This window comes from Onychostoma macrolepis, chromosome 03, assembly GCF_012432095.1.
Source record: "Onychostoma macrolepis isolate SWU-2019 chromosome 03, ASM1243209v1, whole genome shotgun sequence".
NCBI classification, from domain to species: domain Eukaryota; kingdom Metazoa; phylum Chordata; class Actinopteri; order Cypriniformes; family Cyprinidae; genus Onychostoma; species Onychostoma macrolepis.
In genome coordinates, this window is record NC_081157.1 from 5,029,283 (window position 1) to 5,045,238 (window position 15,956).

Consider the following 15,956-nt stretch of genomic DNA (forward strand, 5'->3'; position numbering starts at 1 on the left):
TGCATGAAGTATTGAACATTGTACTAAATTATTTGATTCATGTTTAGTGAGAGAATGCCCAGGTAAACTTGTTTCCAGTCTAGACCAGGGGTGGGGAATGTTGATCCTGGAGGGTCGCTGTCCTGCAGAGTTTAGTTCCAACCCTAATCAAACACACTAATCAAGCTAATCAAGGTCTTCAGGATACAGGTAGGTATTTTTTTCAGGGTTGGAGCTGAACCCTGCAGGACAGTGGCCTTCCAGGATCAATATTCCCCACCCCTGGTCTAGCCTTAATTATGGCTACTCTTGGATTGTTACCGGTTGTGGTTGTAGTTGAAGGACGCACGACGAAGGAGTAATGAAACACACATATACCATTAGTCAACATTAAGCAGAGACAACGACAAAAAGAAAACTGAGGACTTATAAAGGAAAAGGAACAAAGGAGCAAACAAGATAATAAATGCAAATCAGGTGGGGATAATAAACGATGATTAACTAATGACAAAGACCGGAACAAAACCAAATAAGGGAAAACAGGAAACTAGAAGGGACAAACACGTAACATGGATAGGGTTGGATTTTTTATTTATTTTTTCTTTGAATCTAACATAGGGCCAGTTACATAAACATAAATGCTATGTTAATGACTACGCAGTTTATGCAACCAGCCCCATGTGTTGTAAACACTCTTATTACTTTTATATATTTTATAGAACAAAAAAAAAACATCCTGGTGTTTTAAGACATTTAGATGCAATGAAATGAGACATATTTCAAAATGTTTCACTTGATTTTATACGTTTAGTCAGGAATTATAGTTTGGGGAGTAAAATGTGTAAACGAGTAAATGTCGTCTCAGAATGATATCCTCCACTGGATCAAGTCGCACATCTCATTGTGTTCTTCTTCTGAGGTAAATTCTGGGTTATTCCAATCAGTGCGTCTTCTGCGCGTTCTTCCAAAAAAAAAGTAGTTGAGATGAACTTGAATCTTTGTTTATGGAGGTGATGTGGGTGTGCTTTATTTACTTGTCTGTGAAGAGATGTGACACAGACAGAGATGGCAGAGAGTGCACCCTGTATTTTTTCTTTATTTTACTTTTCACAGTCATCAAGGAAAACAGCACAGGTATAAATTAATTGTAAATTGATTAATGTGTTTAATTAGGGTTTATGCATAACAGAGTTGACAGAGTCCCAGTTTGCCAGTTGCAAATGATTATTAAACAGCAAGCACAAATTATGCTAAAGCGGCAGTCCTTCCAGTGCACTCAGTGTCCAAATTCACTCACTTGTTTTCATTTGCTCAGTCAAATGAACTGAATTAGTGGCCTAATGTAGGGAATAGTGAATGAGAATATAGAAGATAATTTCACATACAGCTGTCATTCTAAAAGCTGTCAAAACTTTAGCTTTTAGAATGTTCTACTCTATGATGTAATAGGCCTTTATCACACTTCCGCGTTCGAAAAGCAGAAGATTCAAATGGTAGCGTAAAAGAACTTCCGCTGCAGCCTCTATCAGTGGCTGTGCCCATAGCACGGCATTGTTGTGGATTATTTATGTAGAATTCAGCACTTTTATACGTCTTCTAAAGACAACAATCTCAGTTTACAACAATTAATTGAGTATTATGAAACGAAGGAATATGTTGTCACGATATCCCGAATGCGTATTTTGTGACTTAAACAGAAGCGCGCGAGGCATACTGTATGTGTATAGGCAATTCTTCACAGTCTGATCACATTATTTCATTACAGAACAGCGAGAACACTGTACAAACAACATATTGCATTAATAAGCATTAGAATTAGCCAAAGCTTAAAACATTAATTGTGACTAAAGGCTGTATAGGAGGATTAAATTAAAGGTTTAGGGTAAATTTGTTGTATTAAACACAATTTTTTCACATGCTGACTTTGATGCAATCCTCTATAATTGAAATATAATTCAAAAATAAACAAAATAATATTAAAAATAAAATAAAATCAGTCCGAGTAGGCCTATTCCTTTGGCAGTAACTGCGTGCTCTTCATTAATCTGACTGGCAACACTGGCAGCGCTGACAGTCTCTTTGCTCAGATAGGCTAATGTTACACATTAAAATGAAGGATGACATGATACATGGTATGGAATCAATATAAATACGCAGTTTTAACATTGATGTTTATTACGTCAATGTTCAACTAAACAAAATTTTCTTCACAAAACTGGCGTCTGTCCATTGACAATAAAGCAGGCGGAAATTCCTTTACGCTACTAATCAGAGCCGGATGTGACGACATGTGGACTGTGATAAAGGCCTATAGTGTGGATAAGCACAGCTTCCGCAGAAGATCAGCACCTGCCCCGCCCTCCGATTCTACATCACTGCCTGTTTAGCCCCACCCACTGATTCTACATCGCTGTCTGTTTAGCCCCGCCCACCAATTCTACATTGCTGTGTTTAGCCCCGCATGTAGTATTTAGAAGAGAGGCAAACGTGCAGGTATATGCAGAAACCACACGATAAAGATGCTCTGAAGACAAGACACTGTGCTGTGCCAAGCTGTGGAAAAACTGAGGAATGTAGGCTGTCAAACATAAACAACTAATAGCCAATCATATCAGTTGGCGTTTACTTCCAAGTCTACAATCCTCCACACCTATTCAAACAGAACGTTCTGATGAGGGGGGTTAAAAACAGGACAGAAAATAGCATAATATTTCTAAATTATGATGTTTATGGACCTCAGAGAACAGTCTAGCAAAAAACAAAGGCTGTTATTGAACCCTTTAATTGTACTAAATCGCAGAAATGTAGTAATCTGCTCTTTGTAGGATCAGAACGAGTCAGACAAAACTAAGATTCGATCAGAACATCGAAACATGAGGAGCGAAATTCCGGAGAGGCCCAAGAAAACAGGACATCATAAATCAGATTCCTAAGCGCCATGAGTCTGGAGCAAGCCTAACCAACAAGCCTCTTTCACAGAACAGCGCGCAACATTAAGACAAAAGAATACTCATTGACAAGTATAATGCCGGAAGGAGATCGTCAAATTTGGGACAAATAATCAAGATTAATGGTCAAAGAGATGGCCATCACATGTGTTCCACGAGAGAAATCACAAGCTTCTTTAGATTGACTTTCCCCCCACACATAGAAGACAAAGAACCAGACTGAAATTCCTCTGTCCAAAGAACATGTCTTTCGGTCCCCATAGAACTACACAGAGACTTTCTTTTTCATATGCACATAAAATCATCCTAAAAGGACATTTCTAGGCATAACACTATATTATGTATGTAACCCACACATTAGACTATCATGTTTTAAGCACATATTATGTATGTCTTTTTAATAACTATTGAATGACTTTAAGGTTTATTTGTGTTTGGTATGTATGAGTTTGACAATTCTAGCTTGAAACGTTTCTTCCAACTGATTCTTTGTCAAATGTATCATATTTTGGTTATAGAAATCACATCCAAAAGTATACTTTGCAAGAGTGTGTAAAATTTGGACCATGTGACTGATAACATGCTGATTTATGATGGAAGGAACAACCCTAGCTAAGATAATAGCCTATCTAATTGGTCAAGACACCAGATGGGATGTGTCCCAAAAGCCGAGTTTAAAAACTCAGGACACCATCAAATCTTCCTCTCTTTTTCGTCCCTTCTTCCCTTCTCCTCTTCTTCTCGCCACCGCGTTTTGACGCTGTTTAGCGCTCTTTGAGCGTGCTCTGGCCTACAGGCTAGTTGCTACTTAACACCACGATGAGAAGAAAAACCACCTAGTCTCGTTAATCATTTTATTCTTTTACTGTAGTTTATTTTCTTTCCGTTGAGTCTCGTGTTCAAAAGTTATGTTTGCCGCAAAGTCCAGCTCCGACTGCACCCGCTTCAAACTTCAACCAGCAACTGACTCCAAGACCATCCTCAGCCAACACCCAACCATTGGCTTCCCAAGACATCACTTCAAAGACTACTGAACTTCCAGCCAATCACCAACTCGGGAAAACCCCTTTCCTGCAACAACGACGACAGAACGGAATCCTTGTAACACAAAGGCAACACAAGTAAAACAACTCCAGATTCTAACTGAACTGGTGCATTTAATATAAATGTTAGCCTCATTGAGAAACTCAATGCGAGGGTTAATTAAGTGATTGATGGTTTGTTCAGGTCTGTGCAATAGCCCATATTGCTATAAACTTGGGATTTCACTTTCTCATTCTCTAAACTCCTCCTATCTCTCTTTCTGCAACGTGTGAATGTGTGACTGCTTGTGTTCATGTGTTAGATTAGTTTATGTCTTAGGTTTATATAAATAAAGTCTTATTTATATTCAAAAGAGAAGTATCTTGTGTTTTGTGCTTACAAGTTAATGTCTTAATCTGCCAATCTTGTTACTGTGCTTATTAATAGTGTTTTCACTATATTTTGGATTTTAATATCCAGTGCAGAATTAATGTTATACGGCTCGTTCAGTGAATCGCTGCCGACTCAGTGATCAGCCGCAAAACAGTGATTCTGTTCAAATTCCCTGTAAAATCATAAATGATTCCCTTTGAGCTAAATCAGAGTTGCTGCAGGATTTTTTATCTCAAATTTAAGACTTTTTAAGACCTTTTTTAAGACCTGCACAAATAAAATTAATACCATATGAGCAGGGTAGGGCAATGTCTATGGTAAACTGTAAAATGAATGTAAAAAGCATGATTTACAGTTCAGATAGAAGTTTTCACAAAACAAAAAGTTTTATAAAATTATTCACTTCACATTTCAGCCTTTAAACCATTTTCTTAAAAAATATCAAAAGTATTAATTATATTAATTTAAACAATTATCAATAAATTATTATATGTGACCCTGGACCACAAAAGCAGTCTTAAGTCGCTGGGGTATATTTGTAGCAATAGCCAACAATACATTGTATGGGTCAAAATGATTGATTTTTCTTTTATGCCAAAAATCATTAGGACATTAAGTAAAGATCATGTTCCATGAAGATATTTTGTAAATTTTGATATTACTGTAAATATATCAAAAGTACATTTTTGATTAATAATATGCATTGCTAAGAACTTCATCTGTTTCAAATAGTTGTATGTCAGCCAGATATTGTCCTATTGTCCAAACCATACATCAATGGAAAGCTCATTTATTCAGCTTTCAGATGATGTATACATCTCAATTTTGAAAAATTGACACTTAAGACTGGTTTTGTGGTCCAGGGTCACATATTAATTAAATAACATACAAACACATTTTAGTGTTTAGATTTTTATAATGGATTATCTCCTTATCGATCCACCAGTTCACATTTACAGCTCTGCGTGTTTGCAGGGTAAAAACATGGGTTGAATTTTGCATTGGTCTGAACAAAAACAACCCAATGTTCCTGCAATACTGGAGGCTGCAGTTCTAGGACCGCATAGGACCCTATTTTTTGGGACAGCACCATCTATTCCAACAGAGGAGACCTGATTCAAACATCAAACAAACAGATGCAAACAAACAGCACATCAGCCGTGAAGCGCTGCAGCTAATTAACTGAAGTCTCGCACAGACACAAGTCTTCTTTCCAAGAAAACTGAATTTTAAACCAGAATATATTGAATATTGAAATAAATTAGGTTAAATATTTCAAGAGGGTTACCAACGGGTATGTTTAGAGTTAGGAGTTGTTTAGGACAATAATTAAGTGTATACAATTAAATAACTACATAATTCCTTAAAAATAATAATATACAGAATTGAATAGCAAGTGCTATAAAATAGTATGAGCCACTAATATTCAGTCATTTAGCAGATGCTTTTATCCAAAGCGACTTACAAATGAGGACAATGGAAGCAATCGAAATCAACAAAAGAGCAATGATATGCAAGTGCTATAAGTCTCATTTAGCCTAACACAGTACATGTAGCAAGAGATTTTTTTTTAAATTATATAATAAATAAAAAGAAAGCATAGAATAGAAAAAGAATAGAGCAAGCTAGTGTTAGAGGCCTTTTTTGCTTTTGTTAATTGTATAATAAATAAAAAGAAAACGGAATACAAAAAGATTAGAAAAGCTAGTGTTAGTTATTTTTTTTATTTTTTTTAAAGAATAGAATTAGAATAGAGAGAGGTGTGACGTTCTTCATTCTCTCTTACATTCTTTTTGGCTCATTAAAAATTAATCTTGCTGCCACGTTCTGGATTAATTGTAAAGGTTTGATAGAACTGGCTGGAAGACCTGACACAATACATACATACAATAAATAAAATAAATAAAATAATTAAAAAACAAACAAAAAACTATATGGTCCTAGAAATCCAGTTCTGAAACTAAAGCCTCCTAAATTATTATTTTTGTAATTTAAGTTATTTGTGATTCTGTCCATTGTTTTATTTTGAATTATAAGTTGAAACTTGTAAATAAAAGACAAAGTAGTTCTGGAAATTGTTTATTTTTGCACAGCAAGTTATAATTTGTAAATGACAAATCTATCTATACATTTTTATTTTTTTTTGCTTCTAAATAACATTTCTATATGAAAATAAATTGTTCTATACTAAATGTACTTTTTACAACTAATTACAAAATAACTTAAATTCAACATCAGGAAAACAACATAAAAATTTAATTAACAATACATAAAACTAACAAGAAATAGAAAACTAAACTGGAAAAAGAAAAATTGTATGTACATTTTCATTCAGCTGAGCAGGGAAACCCTAGTGTTGCTGCTGGACCTGGATGGGCTGCCACAATAGAGAGCCAAGTTGTGTAGAGCTATGACAAAGTAATTGGTGGAAGAAATATTGAGTTACTTTAGTAAAGTATGCACTATTGTATATAGTTATATCGCAGTCAAATATTGTCCTATCCTCACATAAATGAAAACTTATTTTTTCAGCTTTCAGATGATGTATAAATCTCAATTCCAGTAACTACTAATAGCGCATTGAGAAAAAAAAAATCCATGCATTTAAAACCTTAACTACGTCACTTCCTGTTTGTTTCTGCCACGTGTTTTGAGTTTGAGGTCGGTCAAGTTAATTCTTTATCATCTATTTTTTATCATTTTAATTCAATTCTAAACACCATCATTTTCGTTTCTATAACGTGTGAATATATCCCCTATAATATTCTACAACAAAAACAATCACAATGCCTTTGTTATCACTAGTAAAATATTATCTTGCTTACTGTAATGTACTTAAGGTATTAAGAGTAAAAGTAAAGGTTAGTATTCTGCAAAAAAAAAAAAAGTATGATGTATGGTCTTGCATTAACATTACTGCTGCACTACTGTGGATTGCATTCGTTCAAGGCATATTGTAAAAGACCATGTTTACTTAGTTTTGCTGTCCTGTGAGGAAATGAAAAAAACATTTGTACGTGGATGCTTAAGGAATGTATTTCATTACACTCCACCACTCTTTTATCTTGCATATGAAACAAATAAAGTTTATTGCTAGAATATTAGCAAATAGTTGCTAATTACAACTGCGTCCCATGTCAAAGGCTGCTTCCGAAGGACTTGGACCAGTTTAGCCTACGGAGAACTGTTTTTGTTGCCTAGCAACTGTGACAGCTGCCGTTGATGAGCGGTAGTAACGTTTGTAAGTGGACTTATTGAGACTTTTAGTCAACTTCAGGGATCTGCACAAACAGCTTGTAACACTCCAAAGAGAAAGGAAAACTTGAAATCGCATCATATGACCCCTTTAAAAATTTGCACACTCTCTCAATACAGACGTTACACATTAATAAATAACTCCAGTCAAAATTATTTTGTAAATCCCATTTTTTTCATCTTTGATTTAGAGGAAAGCAGCTGCTCAAAATTTAAATATCTTTTTAAAATATGTCATGAACATTTTAAACCTTTCATGTGCAAATCTGCAAAAATAAATAAATAAAAGAAATAAAAAAAAAATAGGACTTTCTATTTGCTTTTAAACTGTACACACTTTTCACTAAGCTGTTTTTCTTATTTTTCAAGTTCTACATTTTCTCCTTAGCTCCATGTCGCAGTAAGTTTTGGGAGTTCATTTTTAGTCCATCTCCTATCCTGAAAAGTCTGTCTTGCAGAGATTGACTAAAAATGAGCTCCTAAAACTTACTGCTATTCTGGAAGATAAATTCTTCAAACAGTGGTACAATATTTGCTAATTGCGTTCCTTATGATAAGCAAAGTAAACAATGGAATGAATTGACGGATGCAGTGGCATTTCATTTGGCAAAAGACGTGACGCTTGTCTCCTCTCAAACTACCAAAATGGACCTCTGGTCAAGAAATGGAGATTATGAAGTGAGATACTGTAACTGTAGCCATATCTTCTGCCAAAGATATCAATATTAACTATTTTTGTGTTCAACATACAGTATTCAAAAAAAATAACATCACTTTGGGGACCAGTCATCAACAATGCGATGAACATCGCTGACGGTTATTTTCGGAAGATCCTGGAGACATCGAGTAAAAAATGACATTTTCGGCGACGCGCAAGTAAACCGGAAATAGATTTGCCGACTTCTGGCGACAGCGGAAGTTCGTCACTGCGCTTGTGCACAGAGGCTATTCACTTACAAGTCTGTGATCCGCCGTAAAGGAAGACGACGACATGTCACGCGCCGGGTGGTGTGAAGGCACTCAGGACAGTTGGACATAGCAGTCAATCGGAGGTAAAAACAATATAAATACTGTTCAGTTTCTTGCACAGACCAAGGTTTAATTTGGTTTTGTGTATGTTTTTTTGACTCTCAAAGCCACGGGTCCCATTGACTGCCATTATATGACTGACAGACTGCAATGGTTCGAGTTAAAAGTCTTCGTTTGTGTTCTACTGATGAAACAAAGTCACCTACATCTTGGATGCTCTGGGGGTAAACAGATAAACATCAATTTTTCATTTTTGGGTGAACTATCCCTTTAATGCTTACTGCATTTTTTATGCATTTGTGTCTGCATTAGTAATGTAACTGCATGCGGTATTTTGAACAGTTGTTCATTACATCAGGTAATATGTATATATTATGTGCATTTAAGATTAAATTTAATTTTTTTAATTAAATTTTTAGTTTAATTATTATTTTCATTTTAACTGAACTCTTATTCTTTTGTTTTTTTGTTTTTATTTATTTTATTAAGGACTCTCAGACCATGAGAAACAAAATTCTCTGGTCTGATGAAACAAAGATTGAACTCTTTGGCCTGAATGGCAAGCATCATGTCTGGAGGAAACCAGGCACCACTCATCACCTGGCCAATACCATCCTTACAGTGAAGCATGGTGGTGGCAGCATCATACTGTGGGGATGTTTTTCAGTGGCAGGAACTGGGAGACTAGTCAGAGTATAAGAAAAACCTCAGTGCACCAAAACATTGAGACATCCTTGATGAAAACCCAGTCCAGAGAATTCAGAACCGCAGACTGGGCAGATGGTTCTCCTTCCATCAGGACAACGACCCATTTTGGAATAACAACAAAATGTGGAAAAAGTGAAGCGCTGTGAATACTTTCTGGATGCTCCGTATGTGTTCATCCTGCTTGTGTGAGAGACATCTGGGGCCTCAAGTACAAAGAGTTAAACTAAAACATTGCATGCGGACAAAGCTGTAAATGTGCGTACGCACAAAAAAAAAATTAGATTTATGAAACTCTGCGTACGCATATCATCTTTGTACATGAAATTGAGCGCACATGCACGAGCACAACACCCCACCCTGTCTCCTCCCTCAATTAAATGAATTTCAATATGGTAATGACTCCACTTTGGCAAAAGCAAGCAGCAAGAAATGAAACTTTACGGAAATGAATTGGAGGTGCTACTTTGTCCTCCGGAATTAATAACAAAAGGAAATAAATGAGTGGGACAGTTTGGCTGAAGTCATCAATGCAGTGGGATCTGAACATTGCAGTGTAAATGAACTTTAAAAAAAATATGGTCTGATATAAAGGTGGAAGTTAAGCGGAGAACTGCTGCGCACCGACAAAGTGTGGGCAGAACAGGCGGTGGCACAGGGGTCGATGAACACCCTTTGAGCAGAGAGTTGCCTCTATTGTGGGCGACACTCTCTGGAATAGTATCTGTTGCTGTGGAAGACTCGGATATACAGTACTACAGGACTGCCATGAAGTTAACTATTTTCTCATTTATTTGCTTAACTTTGTTACACAGCTTACCAGCCTGCATTTAATTTTCAAACGCATGCAATGTAGCTGACCAAAAGTACACCAGAGGTTTTATGTATCCATTGCATTTATGGCAAATGCTTGTACCCATTAATAAGGAACAGACTCAAAATACAGTTAACACGTGATTGTTTACTTGGACTTAGATGGTGCAATAGCAGGAACATGCACTGGCACGCACTTGGCGTCCGCCTTGGCCGCACCTTGACGCATGCTGTTCTGGAGTCACAACAGCAAATCGTTTGGGCTATCAGAGAAATTAACAGTCACCTGAAAAATATCAGTGACGCACTCACAGACGTAAGCCACTCATTAAAGGAATTGGTCAAAAAATGAACTTTGTCTCTGATTACCAGTTATATTGCCGCAATCACATGTTGACGGACCTAAATGGCTTGTTGGTTGGGCTGCACATACACTGGTCCTGGGTTGAGGTCATCTGTTGGTACCACCGCGTCACCAAGTGGTATGCCGGGTCTGTGTGTGACATTGTGCAGCACACCACAGGCCAGCACGATGTGGCACACCTTGTTAGGGCGGTATAGCAGCTTCCCCCCGGTCCTATCAAGCCAGCGCCACCGACATTTCAGCTGCCCAATCGCCCTCTCTACAACTGACCGAGTGCGAGAATGGATATCATTGTATCTGCGCTCTCTGTCAGTTTGTGGGTTGGTGAGGGGGGTTAACAGCCACGTCTTCAGTGGATAACCGCAGTCTCCTAATTGGATAATTACATGCACACACACACACACAAAAAAAAAACTTTTAGATAGAACCATAACTTTAAATGCATCACTCACCAAGAAGCCACCCATCGCACACCCTGCCAGCTTGGAGCCTCGTCCCAACCATGCTGTTTGTAAGGATGTATGAATCATGGGTTGACTCAGGCCACCTTGCCACAATATTTCTTTGGCGCATTTGTGCATTACATATTATCTGCATATTTATTGAATGGAAATGTTTCCGATTCACATATGCAAATTCTTGTTCAGATGGCGCCTTTATAGCAATGTGTGTGCAGTCGATCGCTCCGATTACATTAGGAAAACCAGCAATCGATGCAAATTGCACTTTAATGTTTGGCTGGTCAACTGCATCGTATGGGAACCTTATATACCTGGTAGACATGCGGATGATCCCGTCCCATACAGGTGGCACTGTGCGGCTCAAACACGACTGGCTTATTCCTGAGCGGTCTCCCAGTTCCCTTTGGAAAGAACCAGTTGCCAGGAAGCCAAGTGTTGTCAGCACCTGTAAGGGAACGGGTAATGCGTGGCTCCTCGCTGTCGCTCTCTCCAAATTCGGATCCAACTCAGCACAGAGCTCCAAGAGGATAGCCCTTGGAAATCTGAAACAGTCATCATCGTGGCCCAGAAAATCACTGTGGTCCCTAAAAACTGCCATAGACTAAGGGTTTTATCATTTTGCACATGCTTTTATATGTTCTTACTTAATTGCATAATTGATAGAATGTTCCCATAATGCTTGTGTGACAAGAGTATGTCAATTATCTTATCAATTACAAATTAATATCAATGTTTCTCACCAGGGGCGCAACTGCACATTTGCTGAGGGGTATGCAAGATCTTGCATTTGTTCACAGCTGATTGGTTTCAGTTCTCCGCCTTGTAAATTATGCGTAATTAATGTAATTCGGTCAATGTCCAAATCCTTAAATTTAGAATGGCAAGCTGCAAAAATAACTGAGATTTTCAAAAAAAACTGCAGTACTCTGACAAGGAAAAGTGCACACGTCTTCTCGGACTCTGACGTGACGCAAAGCACTTTTCCACGTCAAAGTTTTTATAAATGTGAATGTTGCTGTGGATTTAGGCGTACACACAATGTAAGATTAAATTTGTGCATACACACACTTTATGAATAAGGCCCAGGATATTGTGAATTACATTACAGATTGGGGCAAAGGTATTGGTTTGTCTTGCAAAAGATCTAGTGCAGGGAAAGATGGAGAGCCACATCTTCAGGATGACATCAGAAGAGAGGAGTTAGATGGAGAATGCAGAGATGCAACAGAGGAGGAAGCAGAGGAAAGACCTTACCCAGAAGACCCATCAGACTGGACGGCACCCCATCAAATTACTGACACTTTTAGGCAAAACATGACTGAGACAGGGCCTTTGAAATGTCCTGATGGGCCATATCCTAGATCCGAGGCGAGTAACAGGCCATTTTCAAAAGCCTACTGTTATCGATCTACTGTCTACCATCTACTGTCTACCATCATGCTTACATTTCATGGAAATAATTGGCAACTCACTTGCAGTTATGGAAGACAATTGAAGTGAATTGCAAGAGAGAAGCATCGTCCAAACAGGAGCATGCCTTATAATAAGATATGTCCACACAGATGAAAGGACAAAAACAAGTGTACAGGAATCATTTGCTGGCTTCACTGCTGTGAAGGACACAACTGGCCAGAGCCTAGCAGAGAAACTGATTGAAGTGATTGAGAAGAATTTGGGATTGGAGGAGGATTCAGAAAGGCGTCCAAGCTTTAATCCTGGAGAAAAAACCTAGAGGCAATATTCATTCCCTGCTGCAGCCACAGCCTCAGTCTCCTTTTATGTGATGGAGCATCTTCAAACAGAAAATGTTTAACTTTCTTTGGCACTCTTCAGAGATCACTGGTGTCAAAAGTATTCACATTCATTACTCAGGTAGAAGTATAGATACTAGGGTTTAAAAAGACTTCTGTAGAAGTTGAAGTATCAACTCAAGCTTTTTACTCAAGTAAAAGTGTAAAAGTACTGGTTTCAAAACTACTTAATGTATAAAAGTAAAAGTAATGTAAGGAAAAAAATGCCATTAAAAGACAAAAGCTTAGGCTGCGCCACAGGGGCCTATTGTGCACTACCCCACCTCCTCAAAAAACATTTTTCTAAAGGCCATAATGACTATAATGTTATATTAAAATGTTAATGTTGAAAAATTTGGGTTGCACTAGGCTACCTGTTTCAGCCGCATATATGCCCATTAAAAATGAACGCATTTTAGTACAATGCAAATACATTAAAGAACCATATATGTGTACTACTGAGCATTAACGTGTTTCATGGAGCGGAAGATATGATGACTAGTTGCCTATAAGTATTGTAATGGTGCAAAAAGTCAAACTTCAGAGGCATGTCATCATTAACCTTTATTGGAATGTAAATGTACATCCAAGCTTAGCTGCAGGAATCCGTGAGGGCAACGGACAACAACATGCTGTACCCAGGGCAGGCTTAGTCACAATTACTCTTGTATGCTTCTCTATATACAATAAACATTAGTGCTGTCAAAATTAATGATTAATCCAAGTGATTAATAAAAAAAAAAAAACTCAATCCTGATACCTTCCTGGTTTGTACTATGCTCAATTCTATAGCTAATGGCAACAATGTCACATTTAACTAGAAGATGTAACAAACACTGTGGACTCAATCCTGTATGTACAACAACAGAGTACTCTACATCAGTTACATTTCACTCAAGTTCTCTTCTGGAGTCTCTGCCACGGACATCTGCGTACTTGGCTACATACGTCTGCTGTGTCCAGTGTTGCTGTAACGAGTTACAAAGTTAGTATAGCCTACTTATCACAACATTGTCAATCGCAAACGCTAATTTATTCAAACGTCTCGAAAGGACGAAGAGAAAGCACCCGTTTAATGTAAGGAGTAGAAAGTGCAGATAATTGCAAGGAGTAAAGTAAAAAGTCGGCTGAAAAATAATTACTCCAGTAAAGTATAGATACCCAAAATTTCTACTCAAGTAAGGTAACGAAGTATTTGTACTTCGTTACTCGACACCTCTGTCAGAGATTGTATACAAACTTCTCCTCGTCTGTCAAGAGATGGGACATTCTGAAAGAATTTGTGGAAATTACACTGAAGCCACGGAGTGACACCTGGTGGGAGGCAAAACTAGACTCTCAAGAGACATTATTCAGGAAATCTACCCTGCAAGCCGAATTCTCAAAGGCCACCAAAAAGCCATTGACAAGCTAAGCTTTATTCTGGAGGAAAATCTAGACAAGTGTAATGTGACAACAGTAGCCTTAAGAGTGTTTTTAACACGCCACTAACCGTTACCTCTGCTGAAAGATTCAAACCACACACATAGATATGCTACAAATAAAACTTAAAGAAATCCACAGGCAAGTTATATGGCCTTTGGAGTAAATCCAACTTTATTACAGGCATGCAAAATATAGGTATGTGATGGTGCAACAAAAATATGTCCATCTATAACTGAAGCATAAATGTTTTTCTTCATCTAAACACTTTTCAAAATGCTACAAAGTGTAAGAAATATACAAATCGTAACACAAGTTAAGTAACACTAGTAGTAGAGTACATCAAGTATATTTTCAAAGACAAAGAATTTCAATAAGAAAAGAGAAGACATTGTGTCTAAATGCCCCCCCCCACGCCTTGCTTTTGTACTTGCCCATTTTTCAATTATTTGATCAAATGACGTTGATCTTGCTAGGTTGTTTTCAATGGAGATGATTGAGTTAAGCGATCGTTGTTCATTGTTGAACGAAGGTGTGTTTTAATGAGTTTCAGTTTGCTTTAAGGATCTTTCAGCAGAGGCAACATTGTTAGAAGCACTCTCAAGGCTACTGTCAAATTTGGGAATACCTTGTCTAGATTTTCCTCCAGAATAAAGCTTAGCTTGTCAATGGCTTTTTGGTGCTCTTTGAGAATTCGGCTTGCAGGGTAGATTTCCTGAACAATGTCTCTTGAGATGTCACTTGTTGTAAGTGCATACCTCAGTGCAGATTCCTCCAGTTCTTCTTTTGTCATGGTTTCCATCTTGAAAACTAAATCTGTCAGAGACAAGGCCAATATTTTTAACCTGTCACTAAGTTCCTGGATAGCTGTGTCAACAATTGCATTAAACACACCACACCTAAAATGCACTCCAGGGTCGTCGTCTTCACTGTAATTGCTGGTTTCATCATGGAATTGTTTCTGTTTGCGAGGCGTTTTCTCCTAAACTCTGTGCTTCCATTCAGTTCACTTGCCATTTTGCATGCAATGGACATCGATTTTTGAAATCCCTCCTCTCTGTACCGTACAAAGAAGTCTTTCAAAGAACTGATCAGCATAATGGCTGTGTCCAAAGAACGCGCAAGGCTTTAACAGAGTCTAGTTTTGCCTCCCACCTGGTGTCACTCAGTGGCTTCTCTGTTTGAAGATGCTGCATCACACAAAAGGAGGTTGAAGCTGTGGCTGCAGCAGGGAATGAATATTGCCTCTGGGTTTTTCTCCAGGATTAAAGCTTGGACACCTTTCTGAATCCCGCTCATGTTGGAGTCATTGTCATAACTCTGTCCACGACAACTATTTAACTCCAATCCCAAATTCTTCTCAATCACTTCAATTAACAGAGGTCTGCTGCTGTTTTGAAACGTCTGGAGTGCAGTCAAACTGGACAGCAAAGTATTTTGCTGCTTTAATACGTGTACAGATTTAGCTGACAGTGCATTCAGATATAGACCGCAAAAACTCATTTTGAGTACATCATGACAGGTATGATGTTATTTTTTTGGAAGATGCTTCTCTGCCATTGTAACATCATAACGTGCTAGCAGCTCAGTTAAGCCTTGGAAATTGCCATTTTTAGTGCTGCCCAGTTGTTGTTTCTTCCCTCTCGGTGGCAAGTTTCTTTCAGCTAAAGATAGAATCGGTCAATCACTCTGGTCAGTACATTCTTCCAGCAGGACTTAAATGTTTGATCATACAGTAAGAACGGCAGGGTTTCTCTGAGCAGCTGGCCAATGA